Raw genomic sequence first — 22,738 nt, forward strand, 5'->3', positions numbered from 1 at the left:
TGAGGTGAGTCTTTCACGATGTTGGCTGCCTTTTCTAGACAGCAGGGGATGTGGAAGCCCATGGAGGGGAGAGAAATGTGCATTATTTTCTGAGCTGCGTTCAGTAGCTTCTTCCGATCTTGAGCAGATCAGCTCCCGCACCTCGCTGTGGCACAACCAGCAAGCATGATCTTTTTTAAAATTTTTTTTTATTTTTCACTCTGTGAACCATATCAATCAAAATACATACAAACATTTCTCTCTTAAATATACACAGTGGCATTTTCTCCCCTTTTTTCCCCCCCTACCTTCCCACCCCCCTCCAAACCCATTAAATGTTCAACATATACAATACAATAAAACCATTAAACAATCTCATCACACAATGAAAAATAAACAAGAAAAATGTGTCATCTACTTTTACACACTGGGTCAGTTCATTTCGTCTTCTTCTCATCCTATCATTTTAAGGGGTGGAGGTCCGAGGCAAGCCCTCTCTGTTATCCTCCATGTACGGTTCCTAAATTTGTTCAAATAATGTGACTTTATTTTTTAAATTATATGTTACTTTTTCCAATGGAATACATTTATTCATTTCCATGTACCATTGCTGTACTCTCAGGCTCTCTTCTGATTTCCAAGTTGACATTATACATTTTTTTACTACAGCTAAGGCTATCATAATAAATCTTTTTTGCACTTCATCCAGTTTGAGGCCTAATTCTTCTTAGAAGAAAGATCTTTGGATTTTTTGGTATGTCAGCAAGCATGATCTTGATGGTGCATCTGTCGAAATTGTTGAGGGACAAGTGGAGCACGCTGAATTTTCTTTACCTTCTCTGAAATTCAAGGCGTTGTCATGTCAGTATGCTTGTAACTTTTTCCTCTTCAAGTGAGAGATCATTAACCCTCTGGACTCTGTGTCCCTGTTTTAAGGGACTACCAACAAGTGCATATACTTTGCGCCCCAGTTTTCATGGATCACCAACAAGCTCGTGATTCTCCATGTCCCCATTTTTTGGGACTGGTTTTATATCCAGCCACCAGCTGGTTCATTTTGAAGTTTACCCACTCACCCAATCCAGAGTATATTTATGAAAGGTTAAAAAGGCCAGAGTCCAAAGGGTTAACTAAGTGTTAACACAGTCTCCTGACTGATGGTGCCTGACCTGCTGAGAATTTCTGGTTTAAAAAAAAAATTCCTGTCCATTTTATGTGTCACGATTTTTCCATTGGGACTATTTGTCGTATTGACTAAAGCATTTCAACCCTTCACAATTTATAATTTCCAAACACTCCGCGATAAAACTTTCAATGCTCCCAACACCAGGTGGTGCTGCTTCTTCAGACTTGTTCTCAATTTTTACAATCTCTATACCTTCAGGTAACATTTTCTTTATTGGTTCTGTCATTTAAGTTTTGGTTTGTCTTGTTTTCCCTGATGTTTGTTCCCGAGAGGTTTTAGCTCTTCAACGAGCTCCTTTGACTGACCATGACTTGGACATAGAGCCATTTTCAGATGATCAACATCCATCTTCCACTCCCCACAACTGTGGGGAAACCGCAGACTGACCATTCTGCCTATTGATCAAGCTCATCCGCTGCCCTCTTTTGACCCGAATCTTCTGGTTTTCCAGCGCAAGACTGAGATGCTGCCAGTTTCAGTACCACCCCTGTTGTCCAACGACAGCTCTACAAGTGAGAAGCAATGAGGAAAGGGGAGAGTTTACGTGAAGCTGAGGATAAAAGAAACACAATTGGCTGGGTTCAGGAACAGCTGCTCCACCTCCACCATTCGACTCCTCAATGACAAACTCAATCAGAGACTTACTTAAGGACTCTTACTTTTGCCCTTTATTGATAGTTTCCTCTGTATTGTACAGGTAGTTTGTTTACATTTCTTTATTTGTTTACATGTATACATACCTTCTAGAGTACAGTTTGTTTGCACTATCAATAAGTGGTAATTCTGCCTCGCCTGCATGAAAAAGGATCTCAGGGTTATATATGGTGTCATGAATGTACTCTGACAATAAATCTGAACTCTTTCTGAAACTACGGCAGAGGAGCTTTAGCATGACAGCTAAATTGGATAAAGGAATGAGAGATAGTCAAATCTGACAAGTAAGGATGAAGAGGTGATGTGGAAGGATAAAGGAATGAGAGATAGTCAAATCTGACAAGTAAGGATGAAGAGGTGATGTGGAAGGATAAGCAAGATGAAATCAGACAAAGGAATGAGAGATAGTCAAATCTGACAAGTAAGGATGAAGAGGTGATGTGGAAGGATAAGCAAGATGAAATTGGATAAAGGAATGAGAGATAGTCAAATCTGACAAGTAAGGATGAAGAGGTGATGTGGAAGGATAAAGGAATGAGAGATAGTCAAATCTGACAAGTAAGGATGAAGAGGTGATGTGGAAGGATAAAGGAATGAGAGATAGTCAAATCTGACAAGTAAGGATGAAGAGGTGATGTGGAAGGATAAGCAAGATGAAATCAGACAAAGGAATGAGAGATAGTCAAATCTGACAAGTAAGGATGAAGAGGTGATGTGGAAGGATAAGCAAGATGAAATCAGACAAAGGAATGAGAGATAGTCAAATCTGACAAGTAAGGATGAAGAGGTGATGTGGAAGGATAAGCAAGATGAAATTGGATAAAGGAATGAGAGATAGTCAAATCTGACAAGTAGGGATGAAGAGGTGATGTGGAAGGATAAAGGAATGAGAGATAGTCAAATCTGACAAGTAAGGATGAAGAGGTGATGTGGAAGGATAAGCAAGATGAAATCGGATAAAGGAATGAGAGATAGTCAAATCTGACAAGTAAGGATGAAGAGGTGATGTGGAAGGATAAGCAAGATGAAATCAGACAAAGGAATGAGAGATAGTCAAATCTGACAAGTAAGGATGAAGAGGTGATGTGGAAGGATAAGCAAGATGAAATCGGATAAAGGAATGAGAGATAGTCAAATCTGACAAGTAAGGATGAAGAGGTGATGTGGAAGGATAAGCAAGATGAAATTGGATAAAGGAATGAGAGATAGTCAAATCTGACAAGTAGGGATGAAGAGATGATGTGGAAGGATAAAGGAATGAGAGATAGTCAAATCTGACAAGTAGGGATAAAGAGGTGATGTGGAAGGATAAGCAAGATGAAATAAATGCAATCAGATGGATGTTGGAGGGAACTCAATCCAATGAACCCCATTCTATAATTCTATTTTTTTGCTGTCTTCAATGAAGGGGTTGGAATTCGGCACTGTCTATAAGGAGTTTGTATGTTTTCCCTGTGTCTTTGTGGGTTTATTCTAGGTGCTCTGGTTTTTTCCCACCCTTCAGAAGATACCAAGGGTTGCAGATCAATTGAGTGTAATTGGGTGTCACAGGCTCGTTGGCCGAAAAGGGCCTGTTATTGTGCTCTATGCCTTTAAAAAAACACACACATTTTCCTGGTTGAACTAACATGTTGTATAAAGTGTGGGTTGAAAGGAAAGGTTTAATTTTTTATTATATTGATGTTCAATTATGTTATTGATCAGTGACATTTAGATGAATAAGAAGTTTCAATTTCAAAACAAGGCATAGAGAGGAAAGCAAAATGAGAAGGAAACTATCAATTTGGAAACGAGACAAAATTTTTACTTGTAAATTCACAGCAGATCATCTGGTATGTCTATCTGGAATCTAAATCTACTATTTGTGATTGCAAAACTATTTGTCCATGTATAATTTTGTCAGTTGTCTCAATTTAACAAACCTTCAATTGAAGTGCATGTAGTTTACCAAAGTCATCAAAAAGATAATAAATGGAGATATCTTTAATCTACTTCACCTTCTGTAAAACCAACAGCTGTCTTTGTTAAGTCCTCTCTGATTTTGAGCTACATTTCAATCCAGAGAGTAACATACATGTCATATGGTAAAGAAAGATCCAGAAGTTGAAGTGACATTGATTACCCCTTGATGTCTTCTTGCATGTAATTCTGTATTTATTTCAATCTCTTTTTGCATTTCATTGATAGACAAACATTTTTTACTTCAGTTTAATCAAAAAATTTGTATTGTTTAGCAAGAATTTGCAATTGGGTGAAGAACATATTAAGTAAAAATTAATATGGTTTTCTGGTGCAGAGTTCAAATTGCAAGGTTTCTCTTTGACATAATCTATCTGTACAGTGGATTATATGATACATGGCATTCTTTTGAATGTATAAAATAGCTAGTACCCCCAAGAAAGAACCACCTATTTTTGTTCTACTGGAACTGGAAGGCTGATGCTTATCATTTATCTCCACTTGCTCTATTCGAATGGAATTTTTCATTAGCCCCTTTCAGAGGTTAAATATCAGCTGCATTAGTGTTGATGACATAACATGATTGTTTTCCTTAATTCATCAGTGTTCCTTAATAAATGTTCATAACACTGGATTCTTTGTGATTACTTTGTTACCAAGTTGTGTATTTATGGGTTAATTTTATCAACTGACCTCAATCTATTAGTTCAGACCAACAGTTTACAATTCCAGTAAATAAAAGATACGTCACTGTGTAATGGCAATAACCAAATATGGTGAATTGTTAGCTCATCATTATGCAGGCAACGCACAACAAAGTATCTTTCAAAACCTTTACATATGGAGCTCTAATAAATAACCACAGATTAGAACAACTGGCCAGATATAGAATTCTATGGGTTATTAGTAACTTTTTTTTTGCTTTGACTTCAAGTGAGTAATCTTCTTTCATCTTTTTTTTACACACACAGTGCCACATCAGGGAACATCAGTCTGAGTTTCCCTGCATATGCCTGAGTGATGCTGAGCATTATATAGGGCAAGATACCTGCTGGCTTTTTTGGGTGTGAAAAGCAGTGTGTGCCTTCAGGCTTTTTTTTCCCCTTTTTTTTTGTTTGGGCAGGAATAATCAAAGAAGTTAATTCCACTTTCCAACTGTGTTCTTCGTTTCTCGATGAGTTCGGAAAAGCTTTGGTCAGTTTAGGATCCAGCTAACTCTGTTTGAAGCCAAGGCAGAAATTGATCTTCTTTTTGAAATGCAGAATTAACCCATTTTTAATCTCTCATCATACAGTATATACTCTGGACTGGGTCCCAGGGTAAACTACAGTACATACACCAATACAAACCATCAGGCGGCTGGGTATGAAACCAATCCTAGGGACACAGAGTGTGTGCACTGGTTGGCAGTCACTGAAAACGGGGTCATGGAGTCCAAAGAGTTAAAGTTGGATGGGTCGCAATGTTTTAGCTCTGATAACTTTATTTTTTGTTTGTTACTAGTGATGTTCTATGATCATTTTGTTTCTTATGCTTCGAAGAATTATGGAATCGTAACATGGACAACTTAGATCAAAATCAGTTTTTGCCTTTGATTTTGTGCAAAAGTTTGTCCTAATTTGTTTTTGCCACATTTGAAATGTTGCAGTTAGGATGGACATCATTGACCAAATTTACCTCAGTGATCAAACTTTCCTGATTATGCGAGAGAAGCCTGAGAATGGTAGTGGATGATTGCTTCTTAGACTGGAGGCCTGTGCCTCAGGGATCGGTGCTGGGACCATTGTTATTTGTTGTCTATATCAATGATCTGGATGATAATGTAGTAAATTGGATGAGCAAGTTTGCAGGTGACACAAAGACTGGAGACGTTGTGGACTGCAAGGAAGGCTTTCAAAGCTTGCAGAGGGATCTGGTCCAGCTGGAAAAATGGGCTGAAAAATGGCAGATGGAACTTAATGAAGACAAGTGTGGGGTGTTGCATTTTAGAATGACAAACCAGGAAAGGACATACATGGTTAATGGTAGGGCTCTGAGGTGTGCGGTAGAATAGAGAGATATGGGAATACAGATACATAATTCCCTGAAAGTGGTGCCACAAGTAGACAGGATTGTAAAGAGAGTTTTTGGCACATTGGCCTTCATAAATCAAAATATTGAGTATAGGAGTTGGGATGTTAGGGTGAAGTTGTAGAAGACATTGGTGAGGCCAAATTTGGAGTATTGTGTGCAGTTTTGGTTAACTAACGACAGGTACAGGAAATTTATCAATATGATTGAAAGAGTGCATAGAAGATTTACTAGAATTTGTCTGGACCTCAGGATCTGAGTTGCAGGAAAAGTTTAAGTAGCTTAACTTTATTCCTGGAGCATTGAAGAATGAGGGGAGATTTGATAGAGGTATTTAAAATTATGAGGTTTATAGACAAAGTAAATGTTGGTAGGCTTTTCCATTGAGGGTAGGTGAGATACAAACCAGAGGACATGGGTTAAGGGTGAAAGGGGAAAAGTTTAGGGAAAACATGGGAGGGAACTTCTTCACACAGAGAGTGGTGGGAGTGTGGAACGAGTTGGTCATGGGAGTAGTGAATGTGGGCTCAATTTTAATATTTAAGAGAATTTGGACAGGTACATGGATGGAAGGGGTATGGAGAGCTATGAACTGGGTGCAGGTAAGTGGAACTAGACAGAATAATAATTCAGCACAGACTAGAAAGACTAAATGGCCTGTATCTGTGCTGTAATGTTCTAGAGTTAGGAAAGTTAGGAAAAGTTGGAGGGACTCAATGGATCAAGAGGGATCATGGAAAGAAATGGTAAGTAGTTTTTATTTAAAAAATCAGGGCTTTTTATCAAGCCTGAACTGGGAAGGAGCGATATCAAGCATAAAAAGGGGGAAAGAGGGCCATGTGGAGTCAAAGTGATATAAGATATTGGACAAAGGTGAAGAGACCACTTCGGAAAGAGTGGGACTGAGAAAAGTAGAATGAAAGCAGGTAAAGGACATATGGAAATAGTTTGTGTGAAGACAACCATAATTTAGAGAATGTAACATTGGGTTCTAGGTTACCAAGTAGGAGTATATTATCTTGTTCCTCAAGTTTCCGTTTGACATCCAAGCGATAGTTGATGACAGACACATCTGCATGGGAATGGTGAAGAGAAATAAAGTGGCTGTGAATTGGGAGTTCAGGCCAGTGGACGGAGAGATGATGCCCGATCAAGTGGTCACTTAATCTGCATTTGGTCTCACTGATGTAGAGGAGACTGTAGAGCTCATCGAAAGAATCAAAGACTTGTTGATCCAAACCAAGGCTTTTATTAGCAAAAGACAGGAGCTCTTCACAGGTGGCCGACCAGTCCATAATGGGCCGACCATTCCAGAATGATCTGACCTGGCTAGGGACACAACCCTTTAAGGCCCAAACAGTAGGCGTGGCTTAGCTCTTAGCCAATCGCTGTAAGCACAGTCTAGATACTGTAACTATATACACTATATACATTGGTGATAGATCTGTACTATCACAGAGACCACACAGTGAATGCAGTGGATGAGGTTGAACAATTTAATGTCAGATGTTTGAAGTAAAATGACAATGGTTGGATGGTACACATTTATTTCTTTGGAAGCATTTCTTTTCATTACATAATGTTGTAGCTCAAATGGGTTGCTGCTCAACCAACCATGACAATTTACATTCGGATACAAAAATAAAATACAGATGCTGGAAATATGAAATTTAGAAAAAAAAAGAGACACTGAAAGTACTCAGCAGTTCAGGCTGGATCCATGGAGAGAGAAATAGGGCAAAGACTTTTCATCAGAATTGAAAACATTTAGAAATCAGCAATAAACAAAGTTTTGGGGGAAATTCAGTGGACTGAGCAACATTGGCGGGAGGAAAAGAATGGCTGATGTTTTGGGTTGGAACTCTTCATCAAGACAGGGTGTCACATGAAGGGTGCCAACCGAAAATATCAATCACTTTCTCCTTCTGAAGCCAGTCAACCCACTGAGTTCCTCTGGCAGTTTACCCTTTGATCCAGATTCCAGTCTCTGAAGTTTTAGTGTCTCTTAAAGTCAAGCACACATTAGATTGTATAGAAGGGGATGGACGGGGACATCTCCTCATGACATCAAGAGAGATTGAATGGGACAAGCGGCGTTGGTGCAGGTTGATAAAGGGTGATGAAGGCTTGTTAAGCACAGCCAATCTGTTTGGAGATGAAATGTATGAAGGAGATGAATGAAAATAGAGGAGAAGAGGAATGTGAAACACCAGAAATATGAAGCAAGTCACTCCCAATGATGGAAATATGAAAGTACTCAGCGCATCAGGCAGCCGATGGGAAAAAAAGAGTTAAGGCTTCAGGGCAGTGATAGAACTGAGGTCATCAACCAGAAATATTAATTCTATTTCTCTCACTGCAGGCAATGCCCTACCTGCTATTTCCAACATTGCCTGTCCTTATTTATGTGACATCTTCCTTTTCTAATGATGTAACTGTCTGCTCATCAGCAAGCTGTCTGAGCTCATCAGTCATCTTTTATTGAAGCCCACTCTAACCTTCAATGCTCTTCTGGTAAGCTGGCTGCCAGCAAATCTTTAGCAATATCAAGCCTTCCACTTGTCACAAGAAGGGCTGTCCACAAATATACTTCAAGAGCCATTTAAGTCCTGTCTCTTATTTGCAAACATTCAAAAACTATTAAAAATACTCTTTTAAATGCTTCTCAAATGAAAAAGAAACAGTACAATTATCCAAAATGGTTGGGACCGGGTCTATTTCAGATAAACAATATTTTTGGATAACTGGTCACCTGTAGCAATAGTAAATCACTTGTAACTGTGTTTAAACAACAACAATCAACAAGGGAAGGCTTTTAAAGCATAAAATAATGTTTAATTCTCACCAAAAAAAGACAAATCCAACACTAGAAACTCAAAATTCTACTCAGAGGTTTTTCTGAAATTCCAACATTTCTTCAACCTGTGACATTAGTTTGGCTTTGAAAAAAATTCTGATTGTTTCGGATATCTTCATTTATCTGAGGTTTTGCAGAGACGAAATATTGTCACTTTGGGTTCGTATTTTTTCGGATAAATGAGGATTTCTGATTTTTCTGAAATCTTCAAATACGCAGAAAAATTTTCAGAGCTGAACAGACGTCACTTCCGGGTCCAAAAAAAATCTCAGGTAACTGAGGATTTTGGATAATCCAATTTTGGATAATCGGAGTTGTACTGTACTAATGATAAAATTATGTGCCTATGAACTGAAATTCTGACTTGCTGCAGGCAAACAAGTACTTTGTAAAAAAAAAGTCCAATAGTTTACTGAATTTGAAAAAGGCAATAAATACAAAAGAAAAATAGAGAATAGTCACAGTTTAAACACAGTTACAAGTGATTTACTATTGCTACAGGTATTTTTAAAAGTGACCAGTTATCCAAAAATATTGTTTATCTGAAATAGACCCGGTCCCAACCATTTTGGATAATTGTTATTGTACTGTTTCTTTTTCATTTGAGAAGCATTTAAAAGAGTATTTTTAATAGTTTTTGAATGTGGGGAAAAAAAGGTCATTCAACGGGGTATGAGCAGGCAGGTACCTGAACAAAACAGTGGTGGAGAGGGGGGCAGGGGGAGGATCACAGACAGACCAATGTTGCCTTCAGTGTGCGCAAAAATCTTACGTTGTGCAAAATGTTTTTTCCCTGTGACAAAAATTTGTGCGCGCTAAATGCTTGTGCAAATGTCAACTGGAAATTGTTTCAAGATAATTTTGGCTCATGGTGAATAAAACTGTATTGGCATGTTTTAATGTACAAGAATGATTAACTACTTGTTTAACCGACGAACTAGTTAACAGAAACAGCGAGCTGAGAGATGATTTTCAAATAAGTATAATTATGAATTATTACCTTATTTTAGGTCACTAACCTTTTGTCTGCACATTAATTTCCTTTTGTGTGCTGGTTGCAAAACGTGTGTGCATGCGTGCACAGCTTAGAGGGAACAGCAGAGCAGACTATCTTTTATGGCGTTGGAGCAGTCTATGATTAATGTAACAAGAAGTTCAAGAGGCTGATGGCTGTTGGAAAGAAACTGTTCTTGAACCTAGAGGTGCTGGTCAGGCTTCCTTTCCTTAGACATATTGCACAGTAACAGGACCTTGAACCGGTGCTGCTGAATTAGACCCAATTGACCAACACCCCGGTATGCATTTTGAATGGTGGGAAGAAACCAGAGTGCATGGTGGAAACCCGTGCAGACATAGGGAGAATGTACAAACTCTCTACAGACAGTGCCAGATTCGAACCTCCGTCACTGATGCTGTATCTGCTAAAATAACCATGCCGCTTCGGTCGGGAACAATTCAATCAGGGAAAGATCAATAGCTTGTATTTGTGCAAATTTCTGCACCTTTCTTTGAGTGGAAGTTAACAAATTTGCTGGTGTCATCGAGTCATGCAACATGAATCAGGCCTTTGTCCATGCTGGGTTTTCTGGACTGGTCCCATTTGCCTAACCAGGGGAGCTGGGCTTGTGGGCTGGAAAGACCTGTTACCATGCTGTATCTCTTTGTTTTTTTTTAATCACCACCTATTCCCATGCAAACCTGCAGATTCCTTAGATGGATTCCCTGGGAGGTTGCACTGCTCAAGAAAGTTGATCAGCTGTATGGAGCTTTGCCTGTGTCAGAAGTCTCAAATTTCCAGCAATTTCTTTGTAAAGTCCAGAGACCTAAGCACAAATATCTAGGACTTCACCTCAATGCTGTGCAAGGTGTGTTATCCTTCAGATGACGTGTTGAATTGAGGCTCTTTGCTCCCTTTGGGTGAATGTATAAGATAACTGAAAAATATCTTGAAATGATGCCACCTCCAGCAACATTTGCTCTTAAGCAATATCACTGGGGAATTTAAAGGTCACCTGAGCAGTATGCATGCAGGAATATGCCGCGGACAAATGCAGAGTCTCCTGTATTATAAAAGCATTTTATCGACTGTAACACACATTGAATCAACCTGAGGCTGCGAAAGCCATGGATTCATACAATATGAAAACCTATGGGAATATATGGCTTTACCTTGCTTTCTTGACCAATTGATATTGGATTCATTTAGCCTTCTTTTCTTTCTTCCATGATCAATTCATGATAAATTTCATTGAAATGTAGCAAAACTATTTCCCTAAAATGTAAATATTTTCTGAATGCATACTGCAGAATCAACTCAAGAATGAGGTTAGTATTTATACACACCTGTTTCATCTTGTATTTCATTGATGGATTTTTGTCACCACAATGGTGAGAACAGGAGTAATATTTGCCGATATTACATGTTGAGAATGGCAGCATCTAGTTGATTTAGGCTGACACATTTATGTTATTTGGAATGACGACAGAAAAGGCCAGAAACACTCAGTAGGTCAGGCAGCATTTGAATTTCTGGTAGTGGGACTCCAACCTAAAACATTAACTCTGTCTGATATGCTGAGTGTTTTCACATTTCTCTCCTCTTCCTAAGGTTTAAAATGACACGTGTAAATTTTTACATTGAATATTGCAGGTTTTTCTGTTTTTATTTCAGATTTGATGAATCTGCAGTTCCTTTTGAATGGCCTGCAGCCTTTTTCACGCACTCGAGGGAAATCATTGAATAGGTAGTTTGATGCACAAAACTGCTGGAGAAACTCAGCAGCTCCCACAGCATTCCAGTGTTCATCAAGACATGAGCAGGCAGGCACCTCTACAAAACAGTGGTGGGGGGGTGGGGGTGGGGAGGATCACAGGGGGAAAGGAGGCAGAGAAATAGGGAAAGAGTGAGTCATGGGAGGGGCCCAATGAAAACCAGAGAAGTTATGTTAATGCTATCTAGTTGGAGAGCACCCAGATGACTTGCATGAAATCAGTCTCAGTCATTTCCAGCAGCATTATCTGCAGGATTGATTGACAAGGGATATGCCTAATCATCTCCACTCTGCCAGTCTAAATGCTGGTTGGTTAAATGCAAATTTACAATGAAATGTATCTATCTTCTAACTCAGTGTTTAACCTGTAGTCCATGGATTTGTTATGGATGGTCTGCCATAACAGGCTGAAGATAAATATCACTGATATTATAAGCAATAAATCTGTAAATCAGGGTTCTAAATTTGACAATGAAACAAAACAAGAATCCTGTGGATGGTCTGGGAAGGGGGTTCATCTTGTCAACATCCCAGCCTCTCTCCACCTTGATGGCTTATCAGTTTGTTAATAGTGGTCTGCTGTGAGAAAAAGGTGGTCTGTTAGTGGAAAAAAAAGTTTAGAGCCACTGTTTTGAATCATTTGTTTTCAGCTTCTGTCTTGACCTCATGTCCATGTGCAGAGTTCAGTTTAGTATCCAAATAGACAATGGTGCTTTTTCCTTCGTGGTTTGCCATTTCTGAGAATTATTTAAGATGATTAGTTTTGATTGCATCAGAGCTGTCAGGTAAAGGGGATGTCTGTGCTCCATTGTATCCCTGCTAGTCTCTTTCCATTTTGGATCATATAAGGGTACACCTGGGTCAGAGGAGTCTGATTGCCATTCATCTTAACCAGACAGAATGTTGACCAGCTTATCACCAGACAACCGTAAAATGTTAATTACGAAGCTTGTTAACCAATCACCACAGGTGACCACAGTTAGTTGCTTGAGCATGTACTACACATTGATAGTCAGGCTATGAAGGGAGTTTACTCTGTATTCAGTCAAGGAAATAAATCCTGCTGATGGGTGAATATTCTTTACTTTATCCTGGAAAAATTTGATTTAATGTGCAGGTTTTGTATGTTCTAGTTTAATAGAGGCATCACATGGCATTGACAAATAATTTCCAGATTTTAATTAATGGCCTCTCTTTGGTGAGAAATTATTAAAATAAAACAAGCAGTTTTCTAACAAGCAGTTTAATGCATAAAAAACAGTTTCTGTCAAATATCTTTAACTCAGATGAACACAGCATTGTTGAGAGTAAAATGAGATTCACTCCTTAAACTTTAAAAAGATACCAGCGTTGGAAATTTTTAATATGATTTCGAGTTTACCATGTTCAATTTCATGTTCTAAACTTTGAACTATAAAATGGATGTTGATGGATATGATAATGAAGGAAAGGGAAGTTATACAAGCTCATTGTACTAAACTTTTAAAAATGGCCCTCTTAGGATAATTTTCTGAACAAGAATCACTGGTAAATAAAAGGAACAATGGTGGTGAAGGTGTAGATATAACATGGAGCAAGGAAAGATAGATGAGGTTAAAGGCTTTGGATCATCTTTTTAGCCTTCATGAAGGGAGCAGCCACATTGCTTCTGTGGCATTTGCTCCTGTTCTCAATTGGCCAAGTCCGGGGGCAGAAAGGTCTCAAACATTCAGTCAGGACCTTTTGAACTCTGACCACTCTATAAAGATCTCCTTTGAATGGCGCAGTTCATTCACCAGTCCCTTAGACAGGACTGATACTAAATTAAGGCTGTAAAACCAATTGGCTACTGTCTTTGTCCATCTCCCTCTGTTGTCTCATTCTAAACAGGAGGCCCAATGGGATCTTCCTCCCGTTTCAAATGGCAATAAAATGGAGTGCAGACCAGATAAAATATCTGGTTGTTTTTTTTTCTCTCCAAGTGAATTCAGCGGGTACACTTACTCTCTGTCAAAATCCACACAGGGAAAGCCTCCAAGGATGGCTTTGCACAAAACCCATCCATGAGTGAAGGGGGAGCTGAACGCCTGGCCTTTCCAGCTGTCTGTCAATGAATGGCTTTTCCGAAGCGCTGAATGGTCTCTGTCTTCTTGCATACAATGTAGGTGTAACTGCAGTGAGTGCAAATAACAGAAATACTCACTTGAAGGGGAAGAGCTCAACCTTTTAAGTGTTTTTCATTTTCAGTCAGTCATGAAATCTTCCCCCTTTCAGCTGAAAGGAGAGAAACTATATTGGGGGGTGGGGAATTGTAAAAGAACTCCTAAAACTGAGTAGAGCTATTTTCCAATATGGAATTTTGTTTTGTGCTCAGAGTATTAAACCTACACTGATCATCTGTTTAAAAAGTGGACTTTCATTCCTTTCTCCTGAGGGTTTGCAAATTATTTACTTCGGTTCACAATAGCAGAGTCTGTGGTGACCATATACAAACTGGAAAACTTGCGAGAGAATTTATCTGCTGGTGATTAGAGGTAGGGGAAACGGGGTGGGGGGGGGGGGCTGCTTGTCACTGCAGTAATTAAGTAGATTAGGGAATAGTTTGGAAAGTTTACTCAGTGCAATAATATTCTCTTGGCAATTTTGATGGCAGGCTTTCAGCTCCTATTTGCATAGCTTGCTTGTGGCTTTGGTGGGGGGGTGCTTTTCCGCAACTGAGCACAATAGGGTTAGTTGCGGGACTTTCCGTGGTAATAAACTCTTGCTGGGTCACAGCAAATCTGAGCCTTCTAGGACTACGGACACACAAAAGATTTGTGGGGGGAAATTGTAAAAAAGGAAGCCCTTTTTTTTCTCCTTGCCTGAATGCAATGTGCAGATTAAAAGTTTCATTTGAGATTTTGCTGTATTCATAATACCTCTGCTCTGAATGGGCTCAAGTAAAAGCCCACAGTGGTAGCGTGCCCTTTTATTCTCGCACATTTTCAGGCACAGGTTATTTTGCACTTGAAAGAGGTGAATGAAGGAAACGTGGGATTTTGACAGCTGATATCAGCCTCCAAGCCCCTTGATGGGGATTTTCTAATTAACCCCGAGGGCCCATCAGGTGACCCAACTGCAGTGATTACCGTTGAAGAGGCCAAGAAGTTGGATTTTGTTTTTCTGTTTCTGGAGCTATAAAGCCTAAATTGAGAGAGCGAGTGTTGAGGTAGGAGTGGGAAAACATTTTCTACGTCCATGTGTGCTTGCATCTTTGTAAATAAATAGGCATAGATTTTGAGGAAACAAGGCATCACATTCCATCTGAGAATCCAAAAACCCACACTCAATTTTCCAACTTCAACTCAAATTCATTGCACTTTCTACCTGTCTTTTACTTGCTTTTCTTTACAAATCCCCCACTCAGATAGGGTCTCCTACCCTATCCGGTCTCTCCTATCTTCTTTTGTCCAGTATCCTATTACCTCTTGGCCCCTTCACAGCCATGGTGCACAACACCCCCATTAAAAAAAATTGTTTGATGTCTCTCCTTCCCCATCCTAGTGTCGAGAAAGGAACCAACCTGAAACGTTGACTGATTATTTTTCTCCATCGACGCTGCCTGAATTGAAGATTTCCTCCAGCTTCTCATTGTTTGCTTAAGATTCCATCAAATGAGTTCTTCTATTTCTCCAGTTCACAAATGAATTAGCCACCAAATGACTGGCCTAGGGTCCAGTATTATGGGATGTGTTCACATGCACATCCTGCAGCAGAACGGTGCTATGTGAGATTCAAATTTATTGCCCGAGTACATACTTGGCATCACATACAAACCTGAGATTCTTTTTCTGCAGGCAGGGCAGAATTACCACTCATGGACAGTATAAAACAAAGACTGTACACCATGTACACATGTTAACAAATAACTGTAAACAAACTGTTCAATACAGAGAGGAAGAAAAATAAAATGCAAAAGTAAGAGTCTTTAAATGAGTCCCTGATTGAGTTTGTTGTTGAGGAATCTGAATGGTGGAGGGGGAGCAGCTGTTACTGAACCTGGTAATCCTTAACATGTTCCTGAACATGATAAATTAGCAGAGGTTGGCACCCATGTGGATGTATGAAACAAGCATTTGTCCTCAGCATTGGTATATGACGGGGTGCGATGCCGGTTTAAGATCCCGTTTGCAAAATTTGGTTGTGCATGACCATAATGTGTGTCGTTCAGGTTCCTTGCGCTTAGAGGTGAGGCTGGAGGCAGTTTTGAAAGTGAAGTTTGGACCTCCAGGAAATCTGTCTGGAATTCCGCAAGGAATTTGAGCGTTCCCCTTGTGTCTGCTTGGGTTTACTCCACCCTTCAAACACACGTGGGGTTCATAGGTTAATTGGTGTATCTGGGCAGCACAGGTTCGTGGCCTATACCAGTCTATTATTGTGCTGTATCTCTAAATCTTACAGAAAGGTGTACTTGGAGACCCTACAGCCTCTTCGGTCTACCCTGCCATTTAAAATGATAACAATGATTCTGACCTCGACCTCAACTCCTCTCCTGACCCTGTTCTACATCGCCTTCAATTTCCAGATCTTGCAAATAATTATCTACTTTCCCTTTAAATACTTTTAATGATCCAGCCTCCATAACCTTTTGGGATAAAGAATTTCAGATATTTACCCAGGACCACTTGAAGAAATTCCTGTACACCTCAGTTATAAGTGACTGCCTCTGGTAAATAAATCCCCACATTCAAAACGCTCCCACTGGTGAAAGCATCCCGACATCTGCCATGCCTCCTTCAGATCATTTTTCTTGCTAAGATCACCCTTCCTTCTACTAAATAAAGAATGTAGATGCCAATTGTCACCCCTTTCTTTGATTATATCCCTCAGTTTGAACATTACCTCATAACCAAGTGATCACTTTTAAAACTTGCGAAAGGAACTGCTACAGTTCAACCCTTTAAGAGTTAAAGCTGGTACGTAATCTTGTTTGAATGGTCCAATCCTTTCGAATTTAATTCACTGCAGTTTTTTAAAAACTCATTTCATTCTGCTAAGTTAGTTAATAGGTGCCTTTTGGATTGGCTGAAGTTGATTTCCCATTTACTGCTCTGCTCAAATTTCTTTGAATGAACTGGGACACATAAATGTGAGCATACCGTATCCTAAAAGCTGGAAGACTGTAATTAGCCAGTGACTAACTGTGTGTGTTTAAGCATACTTGTTAATGTTTGCGAAGAAAAGTAAAGATGTGGAATACCACATTTTTTAACGCACCCTGTTTGAATGTCATTTTACAACATGTGGCTTCTGTCTAGCTCCAGTGCTGTTGAAATCTTGACTCCTCTCATTGAAATTCTCCCTGGGGTCACTGTGCTTTATTCCTTTGCCAGTCCTCCAGTGAAGAATTTCACCTGCTGAAAACTGCCACCAGAATGCTCACAGATGCAGACTAAAAACCAATTTGTTTTGTTCCCCCCTCTTTTGACTCCATGAACGGACTGTAATTTTATCAATTTTTCATGCCTTTAGTTTTCATGAATGCTTGACATTTCCACATCTAAGCATTGACAATGAGGAATTTCATGGCTGAAGGTTTCATGAATAATGCCCTCTGCTTTAAAAAAAAGGGGAAACATATTGCTCACATGATAAATTGGTGAGTTTTACAGTATCAGTTGCATTGGAAAAGCCAAGTGCGATGGAAAACTTTGAGTGGGAACTGCTTGTCATTGCGTGCCTTAATTCCAGAATTTCATATCTTTTTATCTGAGAGAATTTAAAGACAGCAATATTTGTGCTGATTGTGAAATATTGATCAAATACAAAAGTCACACAGTTGGTGACTTCATCTCCAACATCGAAGTACTCGAGCTGGCAGAGTCCGCAAGCATCGAATCCACGCTGCTGAAGATCCAGCTGCGCTGGGTGGGTCATGTCTCCAGAATGGAGGACCATCACCTTCCCAAGATCGTGTTATATGGCGAGCTCTCCACTGGCCACTGAGACAGAGGTGCACCAAAGAAGAGGTACAAGGACTGCTTAAAGAAATCTCTTGGTGCCTGCCACAGTGACCACCGCCAGTGGGCTGATATCGCCTCCAACCATGCATCTTGGTTCCTCACAGTTCGGCGGGCAGCAACCTCCTTTGAAGAAGACCGCAGAGCCCACCTCACTGACAAAAGACAAAGGAGGAAAAACCCAACACCTAACCCCAACCAACCAATTTTCCCTTGCAACCACTGCAACCGTGCCTGCTTGTCCCGCATTGGACTTGTCAGTCACCAACGAGCCTGCAGCACATGTGGACATACCCCTCCATAAATCTTCATCCGCGAAGCCAAGCCAAAGAAAAAAGAAGAAAGATCAAATACAAACTTGCTATACTTTTACCATGCATTACAGGAATGATGTGGAAACTTTGGAGAGGGTACAGAGGAGATCTACCAGGTTGTTGCCTGGATTGGAAAACGTGCCTTATGAGGGAAGGTTAACAGAGCTAGGGCTTTTCTCCTTGGAGTGAGGAAGGGTAAGAGGTGACTTATTAGAGGTCTACAAGATTATGAGAGGCAAAGAAAAGGTGGAGAGCCTGAATCTTTTCCCCAGGACAATAGGAGCAAATGGCAGGGGACACTTTTACAGGTATAAGGTGAGGAGAGGAAAGTTTAAGGGAGACGTCAGGGGTATATTTTTTCCACATTGCCAGGGGTGGTGGTGCAGACTGGTACAATGGGGACATTTAGAAAAACTCTGACACAGTAACATGGATGAGAGAAAAATTGAGTGTTTTGCATGAGAGGTAGGGATGGTTTAGATTGTTGAGTAAGTTTATATAGGTCAGTACAACATTGTGGGCCAAAGGGCCTGTAATGTAATGTTCTATGTTCTAGTGATGGACTGCTGCAGCAGTAAGCAGACACAAAACTCGAGAAAGGCTGTACAACAGGCTTTATTCAGTTAAAGGTCTCTGTTACAGTGGTAGCTGTACTGGTGGCTCCTGAGTGACTGGCTCGGGCTGGCTCAGGATCATATCCCGGGCGGTTGATTGACAGCCGGCCAGGTGTGGTCTGTCCTTCAGTGATCTTCCTGCAGGTACAGAGATCGCCCCCTGCAGTAGGCTAGTGGTGTATCACCACAGTTCTTAAAATTAACAACTTCAAAATGTAACAAAATGGAGAGAAATCGGTGCATTTTGGTTGGTTAGTTTGCTCTAAATTGCGAAGTGTGTCTTCAAATTTAATGAATCACAACATATTGACACAAAATTAACAGTGAATAGCAGAAAGCATCACAAAGAATTGTTAACCTCATTCTTTTTCTCTTCCATGAGCTCAATTTTACAAAATATGTACTTATTTCACATTTACATCTGTTGGACAATATGCAAAATAGCTCAGACTTCAGATGATGAAGCATCTAATTTCTCTTGACAATCTCAGTGTAATTGACTAAAAAGTGTTAGAATGGACCATATTTGTTCACCTCTTGGAGCATGCAATCTTACAATCAAGTTATCTTAATTCTTGGGCTGTGCCAAATAAAATCATAGTTATCTTACTGTTCAGAGTGCAAATGTGTAATAAAAATAGGAAATTCGATCTGGAAGCCATGATTTACTTTGTGAAGAAGTCAAGAATTCAAAGTTGTCAATATAAGATCATCAGTGATAAGTTTTGGGAATTTGGATTGAAGCTCTTTGCACAGAAATGTGGAACCTTTTTCCACAGCAATAACAAAGATAGAGTAAGTAGAGCTGCTGGTCTCCAACTTCAGTGACCTCTGGTGCTGTCTGTGTGGAGTTTGCACACTCTCCTGGTGATTAGATGGGAATAAGAAAAATGTAAAAATGGGATGGATGTTTATGGTCAGCTCAGACTCCGAGGGACGAGGGCCTCTGACTGATAACCCCATAGGAGGAAGAAAGAACTAAAATGATATCATGCTGGCAATATGAACCTTTTCACCCACTCATCCTGTAAACATCTGGGAGCAGTATTAGGGGAGAGAGATTTTACTTCTGGCTTGTCTGAACTGGAGGAACACAGTGACCTGGAAATTTACTGGAAAATGGAGAGCCACAGTGAAAAGATGAGATGGAAGAGATGCGTGAAAGTGGCAGGGTTGGGAGTGGGGAGAAAGGAAAGAATGAGGTTGCAAGGCTGAAGGTCTCAACTAATAAAAGGGATAACAATCACTTGCCTTGATGAGAACTTGCCAGTCCCATTAAAAGAGTGGAGCAGCACCTGCCTGTCCCTTTCTGTTTCCAGAACACCAGCACGTAACTTGGATGTATGAGTAAACCACTCTCAACACCAATCCACCTCATTCACTCCTATTTCAGGTGTTTAAGGGTTGATTATGTCGATGTTTAAATTAATGCATTAAAATTGTTAGGGAGTGGCCGAAAGTTGATATCATTTTCTATTTATAGACATTTATATTGTTAATATCCAATACTTTCATATCTTGTTTTCCAACCAAGGAAACCATTATTTACACAAGATGTTGAACCTTCAATTTGCAGGCACTTCATTCAAAAGTGACCATCCTGTAACAATGCCCTCAACAGCAGAATAATAGACATGACATGATGCCCCTCGTCCTTTGAATCCATGAAATCTAGTGTATCACACAAACATATCATGGTCTTTGACACATAACAATATCTTTGAGTACATAAAATTGCAATTTGCACTGGCATTTTAAAGGTCATTGGTTTCCTTGGTGCTGAAATCATGGATTTGAAGCTAGTATATACTTAAACACAAGCAATTATTTGTAATTCGCAACATAGAATGGCTCTGGTTAAATAGAGGATAAAAAAAATAAATGTGCTGCCTCTTTGGATATAGAAAGTACTGAATATATAAGATAATAAAAGTTTAAAATGAACTTGGTATGACACTAGCTATAGTGTGCAATTGGGGAATTCTCCCTCTCTCCAAAGTGAAGGTTGTGATTGTCAGAAGAGTTTTCTCTTACATCAGTCTTGTTTGGATGTTCATGAAAAGGGCGGCATGGTTAGCGTAGCAGTTCCCGCAACACTATTACAGCACCAGCGACCCAGGTTCCAATACGGTGCTGCTTGTAATGAGTTTGTACCTTCTCCCCGTGTCGGCGTGGGTTTCCTCTGTGCTCCGGTTTCCTCTCATCCTTCACAAAACGCATGGAGGTTGTAGGTTGATTGGTGTATTTGGGCGGCGTGGATTCGTTGGCCGAAAGGGTCCGTTATTGAGCTGTGCGTCTCAATTTAAAATATAAAGAACATCTCGAATTAAAATAACTATTGTTTTGAATGCAGTTTGTTTTGATAACCATACATTATTTCTTGCAGTCTAATGTTTGGCTCCTTCTAATCCTGTGAACACCCACGGTGAGTTTCACAGGGAGAGTCAGTTCCAGTCTTCATCCCAGCCGCATCTCACCAAACGTTAATTTTATTTTCTCTCTGTATTGCATAGTCAATTTGCTTACATTTTTTTTTACATGTGTATATATTTTCTTGAGAACAGTTATTTGCACTGCCAATAAGTGGCAATTCTTCTTCATCTTCAGGTAAAAGAATCTCAGGGCTGTATGATGCATGTACTCTGACAATAAACCTGAACTTTGGATGCCCTTTAAAATGCACCTCATGGTTTTGGTCGAACATCTCCTTCTGTGACTTGGTATAAAATCATATTGATGAATACTTTTCTGAAGAACAGTGAGGCATTGTATTATTGTAGAGATGCAATGTCATTCAGATTGGTTTGGTTGCTGGAACATGATGTCATCAAAAGGTAGTTGAAACAATGTTTGAAAATAGCTTTGGAATTTCAATGAAATAAGACTATGATCTGGAAATCCAGCAATTTATTTTAATTTTTAATTTAATTTAGACATGCAGCGACCCTGGTTTAAATATAGCGTTGTCTGTAAGGAGTTTGTACCTGCTCCCCATGGGGCCTTCTAACCCATGAACCCATGCCACCCAATTGACCTGCAATCCTGGTACATTTTGAAGGGTGGGAGGAAACCCATGCAAACATGAGGAGAATGTACAAACTTCTTACAGAAGTATTTTTCTTCCAGAAATGGTTATATTTATTTCTTTTAATTGTTCCAGCATGGATAAATGCATTTGATTTACATCGATGAAATCTTTTCGCAGCATCCATCTCTTCAAGTTCCCAGACATCAGTGCATTCTTACAAGTTAGTAATGTACTGAATTCTGAGTTTCATCCCAGATTTGCTCACCTGGCCTGAACTTAACCAGATCATTGCAAGCTACAAGCCCAGTTTCCTGTAATTTAACCACCCTACTTTTTTTCAGGAGCTGCATTGTCCACATTGCTCTCACCCTCCAAATTCTGGAAAGGTTCACGATCATGCAAACAGGAATGTCGTATCTTGGCAGGAACTATGAATTTGAAGAGCACTGTGCCAAATGACAGTGAGCTCATCAATCCAGTCAACAGATGAATTTAAAGATCACTTCGGGTCAAAGAAAAATCACAACTGAGAATTTAAATGGAAAGCCAGACAAATAAATTCCAACCAAAACAATTTTTGGTCTTTGTATTTTAAAGGAGCATAGTTCCGTGATTACTTTTCTTTACTTTTAATTTTAGTTCTATATTATTTGAAATAAGATCTGTTCTGTGACCCTTCAATCATTCCACAGCAACTATCAGAGTTCAGCAAAAGATGTAAGATTCAAAGATAAAAGTGGATGTTGAGCTTGATTTTATTGTTGAATGCTTGCAGGGAACTAATACATCCAACATTCGGCAAGAAGTTGGAAATTGTTTTGCCAATATTCTTCTGACGTGCAATGATTTGGTCAGGATCCACCCACTTCAAAAACTCCCATTATGATGACTTGGTAGTGAGCTCAATAATTGAATGCGGAGAGCAGGGAGGGGGATTGAAATGTGCTTTTAATGGCTTGCGTTGAATGTGTCAGTCAGCAGAGAGGCTTATCAATTCTTTGCGGCAGGCATATCTGTTGTAATTATTTTTACACCAGTAGAGACACATTTCATCTATACAGCACGCTTTTGTGTGCTGCTTTACATTTAGAAACAGATTTAAGTATTAAGTGTCTAATGTCTGGGCGAAGGCTTCCTTTCCAGAATTTGTAATACTGACCAGAACAGACTGCATTACACTCTCCAAATGGTGCGGTTTTGCATTTGAATGTCCGAATTATCCTGGTTTCTTGGAGACAGGCACAACATCAACATCTTAAATCCTGAAAATATTGTTAGCCTCATTGAATACTTCTGATCCAAACATATGTGTAATTATTCTGTAACTC

At 39.7% G+C, this 22,738-nt stretch overlaps 1 long non-coding RNA gene across 1 annotated transcript in view; it reads left to right on the forward strand.

Annotated features, from left to right (window-relative positions):
* Window positions 1-22,006, forward strand: part of LOC138751814 (uncharacterized) — a 66,741-nt gene extending 44,735 nt beyond the window's left edge. The window contains exon 3 of the long non-coding RNA XR_011350202.1: window positions 21,752-22,006. This is a non-coding gene — a long non-coding RNA (uncharacterized lncRNA). The remainder of the gene's footprint in view (window positions 1-21,751) is intronic.
* Window positions 22,007-22,738: the final 732 nt, after the last annotated feature.

The sequence above is a fragment of the Narcine bancroftii genome, chromosome 1, assembly GCF_036971445.1.
Source record: "Narcine bancroftii isolate sNarBan1 chromosome 1, sNarBan1.hap1, whole genome shotgun sequence".
In the NCBI taxonomy this organism is placed as follows: Eukaryota; Metazoa; Chordata; class Chondrichthyes; order Torpediniformes; family Narcinidae; genus Narcine; species Narcine bancroftii.